At 39.2% G+C, this 8525-nt stretch overlaps 1 non-coding gene across 1 annotated transcript; it reads right to left on the bottom strand.

Moving 5' to 3' along the window:
• Positions 1-7240: 7240 nt before the first annotated feature.
• Positions 7241-7344, bottom strand: LOC141699110 (small nucleolar RNA R71). Its single transcript, XR_012565596.1, has one exon. It is a non-coding gene; the product is annotated as a small nucleolar RNA R71 (small nucleolar RNA).
• Between the last annotated feature and the right edge of the window lie 1181 nt (positions 7345-8525).

Below are 8525 nucleotides of genomic sequence, written 5' to 3' on the forward strand. Positions count from 1 at the left end.
GGCTGCCTTTTTCCGAATCCACTACATAAGCTAGGAACGACTCACAACCTTTTCTAAGTAGCTTCTTAGCCTGAACAATTGTAAAAAATAGTTGCTCTTGCCTCTGCCCCTTAAATACTACCTTCTCTCCACTCTTCATCTTTAAATACACTCTTTTGGTCTTACAATTAATCTGAGCGCTATTCTCTCCTAACCAATCCATTCCTATAATTATATCAAACTCTCCCAACTTGAAGAGTATCAAGTCGGCTGAAAACTTATACCCCGAAATATCAATCTCACACTTTGGACAAAATTGATTCACAGGTGTCTTCTCTTGGTTCGCAATTACCACATTTACTACCTCACTCATAATCATTTTCTCACATTGAAGCTTATCAACAAAAGATTCTGATATGAAAGATCTTGTTGCTCCCGAATCAATCAATACTTTAGCTTTGACATTATTGAGTAAAAGTGTACCTGCTATCACTTCCGAATTCTGTACAGCATCCTTCATCTTTAAATCAAATGTCCTTGCTGTTGCTTGCGGGGTTGGTGCGGGTGGTGGAGGTAATGCCAATACCTCGGCTGGCACGCTTGCACTGGTACTTGCCACATTCATCAGAGCTTTGACTGGTCCGGTTGCCTTGCACTCCCTAGCTATGTGTCCAGTCTTCCCACACTTGTAGCACGTAACTCCTGGCTTCGGCATCTTGCACTCATTCGCCAAATGTCCCTTCTGATTGCACCTGTAGTATGTCATGCTCAGCTTATTACACACTCTGGGGTGCCTTCTTCCGCAGTGCTTGCATTCTGGCCTCTGGAACCTGTTTTCTCCAACTTGCCCTTGGCTTGCCTGATTGTTCCCTTTTGATTCTTGCCTTTTACCCAAATTTCCTTTCTTTTGAAAATTTCCGCCCTTCTGGAAACCAATCCTCTTTACATTCCGATCTTGTGAACTTCCTGCTTCAGACTTATCTCCATAAAATGGAACCTTCCTTTTCTTATTATCCCTCTCTTTCCTTGACTGCATCCCATTATTCTCAATCAAAGCAGCTTTCTGTACTACTCCCGCATAAGTTTCAAGCTCAAACATAGCCACCCTATCTCTGATCCAAGGCTCCAATCCTTGCTGAAATTTCTTTGCTTTTTCTTCCTCAGTGCTGGTATACTTTGTCACAAATCTTGACAACTCAGTGAACTTCTTCTCATACTCCAATATCGTCATGTTCCCTTGCTTCAACTCAAGAAATTTTAGCTCCATCTGATTCTGCATGTACTTAGGGTAATACTTGTCCAGAAATAACTTCTTAAATCTCTCCCAAGAAACCTGTTGAGTGACTTTCATAGCTTTTACTGATTCCCACCAATAGATGACTTCTCCCTTCAAGAAGTAAGTAGCATATGGTGCCTTCTGATCATCTTCTAACTGTACCAACTCAAAAGCCCTTTCCATCTCCTTGATTCATGTGTTAGCTATCACTGGATCAGTGGTATCATGAAATACAGGTGGATTCACATTCTGAAAAGCCTTGAAAGTGACAATTTGTCTAGGTGGTACTGGTGGTTCAGGTGGTTGGTGTGGCTCACGGTTATCTTGGTTTTCAATTCATTGTTGAAGAGTTAGTTGTTGTTGAGCTATAGCATTGGTTTGCTGTTGCAAAGTTTCCAGTAATCGAAGAATGTTTGGGTCTGTGGTGGATGTGGTTGTTGGGTTCTTCTTTTTGGGAGGCATGATTCTGAAATAAGAGTTGTGTCAAAACAGATATGAATGATAAAATGATTCGAGGGTATCGCATGGCATTCTCATTTACATATGGGGTCAAGTTTCCAAATTAAGCAGATATGATGATAAAAACGTAAAATAACAGTTGAGAGCAAATGAAACAATAGCACATAATTATTGAAATTTTAAAGGTCACAATACATAGGATTGGGACAAAGTCTGATTCTAGGAATAACAGGCTTATTTAAAGGAAACAACGGAAACAACTGGGGATTCCATAGAGTCTGATAGTACAATAACATGAAAGGTAAATGGAAAGAACTAAGGCTCCACTCCATCTGAACGGGGCTTGGTAGTCTTTTCCTCTCGAAGCGTCTTCACAATGCTCTGGAGCTCATCTGCCACCATCTGAATGACATACTGGCTGGTACGGTCCCGGTGCGCTGGCATCTCCTCAAGCTTAGTGTTGACGTACTGAACCAAGGTCTCAAGTCTCGCAGTCATCTGCTCCTTGGGCTTCCCTTCGTAGTTTCGGCTGTCCGGATACACGTTCTTCAGTCGGTCTATCAGTCGGTCGTACTTGCCCTGAAGCATGTCGAACTCGCGCCTCAACTCAGCATACACGGAGAAAGCAAATAGTGTCGTCAGACCCAGAGGATGATGAGGAATGCACCATTTTCTGACAACCAATAAGAGGAGTATTAATAATAATTTACTTAACCTACTCTCTCGCATATTATCTATAACCTACACACATATCCTATAACCTATTTGGGCTGTCCAGGGACTCTAAACCGTAGCTCTGATACCAAAACATGTCACGCCCCCAACTTAAACAGCAAATTAAATATAGCTATTACAAAATTTTAAAAGAGATAACACAACCAAATCCAAGATCTTACAGTTTAGGGTTTGGAACAGCCCAACACTACCAACTATTACATCTGATTTTAAATACCGAGTCCTCACACAAACTACTATCACTTATTCTACCTGAGCTCGAACATAAGCATCAGCATCACAGGTCTTACGGGCAGTCTGCTTGAATCTAACCATAGCTGCTAGCTGTAATATCAGGGTAAAGCAAGGAGTGAGCCAAATGCTCAACAAGTGCTAACAGTACGACACAAAACATAAATCGAGATATACATTAAAGAATGACAATGGAAAGATATAACCAATGGTAACGAGAGATAAAACTGTGTGAGATGGCATCATTTTGCTTGTATTAAAACAATTTTAAAATCATGTCTTAATCAAAATCATTTTATGACGCTACAGATTACAGCCGGTGATCAGCCGCGAAGTAATCCCGAACCTCGCTGGGTTCTAAAATATTAATGGGAATCCCTAGGCAACTTTTAAACCTAATATAAGTGTGGAAAGGACTCGCGTCTTAGTCCAGATCCACCATTCAAAGAAAACATTTATCCCTTTGGGACTGAAAAACCCACATTTTATTTATTTCAAAAACTGATGCCGAATTATGACAAAATCTCTTTTTACAGTAAACATCTTTATCAAGGGATTATAGATCAACTCGAAACACGGGGAAATGATGCTAACTCTCAGAGCCATGAATCACAAAACTAAACTCTATTAGGGTAACTAAATGGTTTTCATGTATCAAAGTTTGGACAAGGGAATTTAGTGAGGCTATTGCATATCATGAAAGGAAGTGCCAAATTGGGCTTAAAGCAATGGTTTCTCATCAAGGTTCAAGTGCTGGATCATCAAGAATGTAAGCTTCATGAATACTAAGGGTGTTAAGGTATGAAGAAATGATTTTTAGCTCAGGATATATCAGAATTGTCAAGCTTTAGGATAAGAAAGAGGGTATCAATCAATGAGGAATCACGTTGGTAAGTATCTGACTATCAGAGTTCAAGGTATGGTTCTATAGGGGTTCAAGTTTCAGGGTGAGATATTAATACTTAGGAATCATTAGCATGTTAATCAAGAGGATCAATCAAGTATTATAACAACTCTTTATTTTATCATGGCATTCAATTATCATGAAAAGACTTTTGAACTACTTGAAATACGTACTCGAGGGTTCATGGCATCTCTATATAATTCAAAAATAAACATAAGATACGCTTGATTTAATATCAAATGACACAGGATAGTTGTAGCAATGTGTGAACTATTAGCAGTAAATACGAAGGTCAAGATAAATCACTTGCCTTGAGAAAGGCTGGTCTGGTCTGACTGGTAGGAGCAACTGGAGCTTCACTCGACCTTTATGGCAAGTTTTCCCTCGTCTCGAGATCCTACATAATAATAATAATCCTCATTATAATATATTTTTACCATCTTAACCTATTTACAACTTGAAATTAAACACGGATGGCACTTAGGCCTATACGCACTTAATTTTATATTCACTTTTAAATTACAAAAGTACACACATAGCCACATATTCACATATCATATATTAACACCAAATAACACCATATATACCATAATGCAACACTAGGCTTGGATGATCTCGACTCACCACTTAAGTCACTTGTTCGCTAAACTAGACAAGGTCTTCTAATTTTGGCTTCCTAACTCGATGTGCCTTTCCTAAATTGTCCAAAATCTATTGACCCTCACTTGTGCCTTTAGCTCTACTGACCTTATACCATCTTACAACTATGGTGGTCGACCTAATACTCACTTCTAAGTGTTCTAAAACTATGTGATAAGTGAAAACGCTCACTGGTGCAAATTTCAGAATGACAACTATAGTTTCTTGAGTGCATTAGACACTCTTAAACTATAATTTTTCCTTCAAAACTTTTACACAAGACTCTCCTGACCTAAGGGCATCTCACAAACTTGATGTGGCTCAAGGGCCTGGCTTGGGCCTTCTTGGGCCTAAGCTAAAAGTCCAAGGTTCCCCTGTTTTTCTGGGCAGAAAACGCCCTGACTTGAATTAACTTGTGACACATGGTTCTAACTCATATCCTATGAACTATGGTTGGAAAAACTTTTCTGACACTCCCTCTAACTAAGGCCCAATAGGGCCTAACGAGGGCCTACCCATGACATGGTCAAATCTTCCTATTTCTAAGTTGCAACAAAACTGTCCCCTGCTGGACAGATTTTATTATTCTACTTGTGCACCTAACCAAAAGACATGCAAATCTCCAACCAACTCCTAAAACCTTTTATATACTCCCAATACTAACTTCTGGTAGCTTGGGCCTCAAAGTGCACATCAATGACATGGTCAAAACTCACTCTAAACCTCAGGGTACTAAACTGATTTTCTGCAGAAACTATAACTCTCATTTCTCCAAGGTTTTGACTTGACAAACTCAACTAACAACAACTCAATACTTAAACCAAGACTTATACATGGTATTCTACTGAATTAACTCCCTTATTCTCAAAATAACCTTGGGTGAGATCATCCTTACCTAAGGTACAATTATGGCAAAACAAAAAAAATCACATTTCTCAACTCACCAATCATTAAGTTTTTGAAATCACAAGATATGCATTTTATAAAAGATAACCACGAATTATTACCATGCAACAAGAAGCATAAATCAATATTAACACATTATTCCTACTGAAATTAAGGCTCACTAACAAAATCTTTCCAAATGATCAAAATCTTATAACATTCTAAGAGAAATCCACATGCATGCATGTCCTCGGGTTTTGCAAACCAAAACAACACATTTTCTACATATGTTCTATCATAAAATTGACATGCAAGCCTAGCATAAGCTATACCTAGATGATCACTTAGCATGCAAGGAGTTTTATCAAATTTTCACCACAAAATTCAAGTCATTATCACATAAACATGCAAAATTTGAGCAAAACAACAAGAATGATATCAAGGACCATTCATTCGGCTCCCATATGGTCATGGCCGAATGAAATGGATGGGAATGGCCATTTAATTATCAAGAGTTTCCTTCTCAAGACTTGGCACTTATCCATTCCTTGTAGTCCTCTCAAAAACAACCCTAAACTCACAAGAATCAAGGTTGTATTTTGAGTTTCACTAAAACTTTTACATGCAACCTTTAAACTTAAAATTTCTACTCAAAACTCTTTGAAATATGAGTGATCATGGTATGGGAAGTAACATTTACTTGTGTAAAGAGTGGAAGCTTGGTTGAGGATTGAAGAAAAAAATGGGGAGGGGGTGGTTCTCGGCTAAACCCGAGAGTGAGAGAGGAGAGCCGAGAGGAGGGAGAAGGGAGGGAGGAGAGAGTGAGGTGTGGGTGGAGTATGAGAATGATCATGACATTTGCTTGTTTTTATGGTATTTGATTTGACAAAATTTGAGTGGAAAGGAGAATTGACAAGTCTATCCCTCCACTTATACTTGGTGCATTTTGCATGCAAGGGTAAAGAAGGAAATTGGCTAGAGAAATAAGAGTTAGTGGGGTTGGAATTGTCCTCTTTATCCTTGAAAAGAATGAGAGGGTGGTTTGCATGCAAGGGCTTTCTTGTAATTTTCTAAATATGATAACTAAAATTTATAATGATTTATTTTTATAAAATAAAATACAAGTTCAAAAATTATAAAATTTATACCATAAAATAACTTGGATTTTTAGAGACTTTATAAAATCATTTTCAAAATTTGTGAACAAAATACCTTTTAAAAGAAAAAATTTCCAAGACTTAGAATATTCCTTATAAATCAAAAATAAAGAAATTAAATAAACTCTTGCTTTGAAAAAATCATATACTACATAAAGCAAATTTATAATGCAGAAATTTTCACTCACACAAACGTACAATCATTGAATATATTTTCATTCGGCTTTAATATTATACCAAATCCATAAATAATATTACACGAAGATACCGGTCGTAACATTATTAGCGCGTGTTTTTGCCCTAACAAGTTTTTGGCGCCGCTGCAGGGGACTCGGTGTATTTGTTTAGTTTATGTACTTACCATCATTGGTCGTTAGGACTCAGTGATTAAGACGTATTTGTTACTTATTGTTTCTGGTTGTGTTTCAGGTACTTTTGCGAGCGTTTATGCAAACTTGTTCTCGTACTCGTAAGAGAACTTTAGATACAGCTGAGGAGACAAACGAAGTTCTTGATATTCCGGAGAAGATAGATTTTGAAGATTCGCATTCAGGAAGTGAGCAGAAAGAACCAGTAATCATGGGTGATCGTATTGTTCAGGCAGATCCAGCTCTTATGGACTTTTCTCGGCCTAAAATTGATGACATTCAGTCAAGCATTCTTCATCCGGCTATTCAAGCTAACACCTTTGAAATCAAGCCGGGCACTATTCAGATGGTGCAGAATTCTGTTTCTTTTGGAGGAGCTGCGACTGAAGACCCCAACATGCACATAAGGAATTTTGTCGAGATCTGCAGTACTTTCAAGTATAATGGCGTGACTGATGAGGCTATCAAGCTGAGGCTTTTCCCATTCTCACTGAGGGATAAAGCTAAGGACTGGTTACATTCTGAACCAGCTGGGTCCATCACTACTTGGCAAGATCTCGCGCAAAAGTTTCTGGTGAAGTTTTATCCAATGGCAAAGACTGCTGCTATGCGGAGTGCTCTTTCTCAGTTTGCGCAACAACCTACAGAATCTATGTGCGAAGCTTGGGAACGCTACAAGGAAATGTTGAGAAAGTGTCCACATCATGGAATGCCCGATTGGATGATGATCACTGGTTTCTATAATGGTTTGGGGGCCCAATCTCGGCCCATGCTCGATGCAGCAGCTGGAGGCGCCTTGTGGGCCAAAAGCTATACTGAGGCTTATAATCTTATTGAGACTATGGCTGCAAATGAGCATCAAAACCCAACTCAAAGGATGATGCCTGGGAAGGTAGCAGGTATTCTGGAAGTCGATGCAGCCACCGCTATTGCAGCGTAGCTCCAAGCGCTGTCTGTGAAGGTTGATTCTCTAGCTACATATGGAGTCAATCAAATAGCTATGGTCTATGAGCTTTGTGCAGGTTCTCATGCTACGGATCAGTGTTCTCTCGTCAATGAATCTGTTCAGTATGTGAACAATTATCAGCGACAACAGTAGCCTGTGCCAGCTACTTATCATCCTAACAATAAAAAATTATCCAAATTTCAGCTAGGGTAATAATCAGAATGCTATTCAGCCACCATATCAGCAAGGTGTGAGTAAACAGTTCAATCCATCTGGATTCCAGCAACCACAGCAGTATGCTCAAAGGCAATCATATCTTCAACAGGGAAGTGCAGCTGCACCTACTAGTGCTGATTTTGAGGAACTTAAGCTGTTATGCAAGAGTCAGGCAGTTTCTATCAAGACCTTGGAAAATCAAATCGGTCAAATAGCCAATGCAGTGCTCAATCGTCAACCTGGAACACTTCCCAGTGACACGGAAGTACGATGCAGGAAGGAAGCTAAAGAGCAAGTCAAGGCTATTACCTTAAGGTCTGGGAAAGTTGCTGATGCTGAAAAGGCAAAAGAAGGAGAAACTGAAGTTAGAGATGAAGAAGCTAAGTAAAAAGAGAAAGCGGCAGAACCAAGGAAGACTACTGTTGAACACACTCTGCCTGAGGGTAATACAGGGGAGAAACAACTCTATCCTCCACCACCTTTCCCTAAGAGATTGCAACAATAAAAGCAGGATAAGCAGTTCGGTAAGTTTCTGAAGGTGTTCAAGAAACTTCACATCAATATACCTTTCGATGAGGCTCTGAAGCAAATGCCTAGTTATGCGAAGTTTATGAAGAGTATTCTTTGAAGGAAGGTGAAACTGGATGACCTTGAGACCGTTGCTCTAATGGAAGAATGCAGCGCTGTGCTGCAACAAAAGTTACCTCCAAAGCTTAAAGATCCAGGTAGC

This window comes from Apium graveolens, chromosome 11 (genome assembly GCF_009905375.1).
Source record: "Apium graveolens cultivar Ventura chromosome 11, ASM990537v1, whole genome shotgun sequence".
Lineage (NCBI taxonomy): Eukaryota > Viridiplantae > Streptophyta > Magnoliopsida > Apiales > Apiaceae > Apium > Apium graveolens.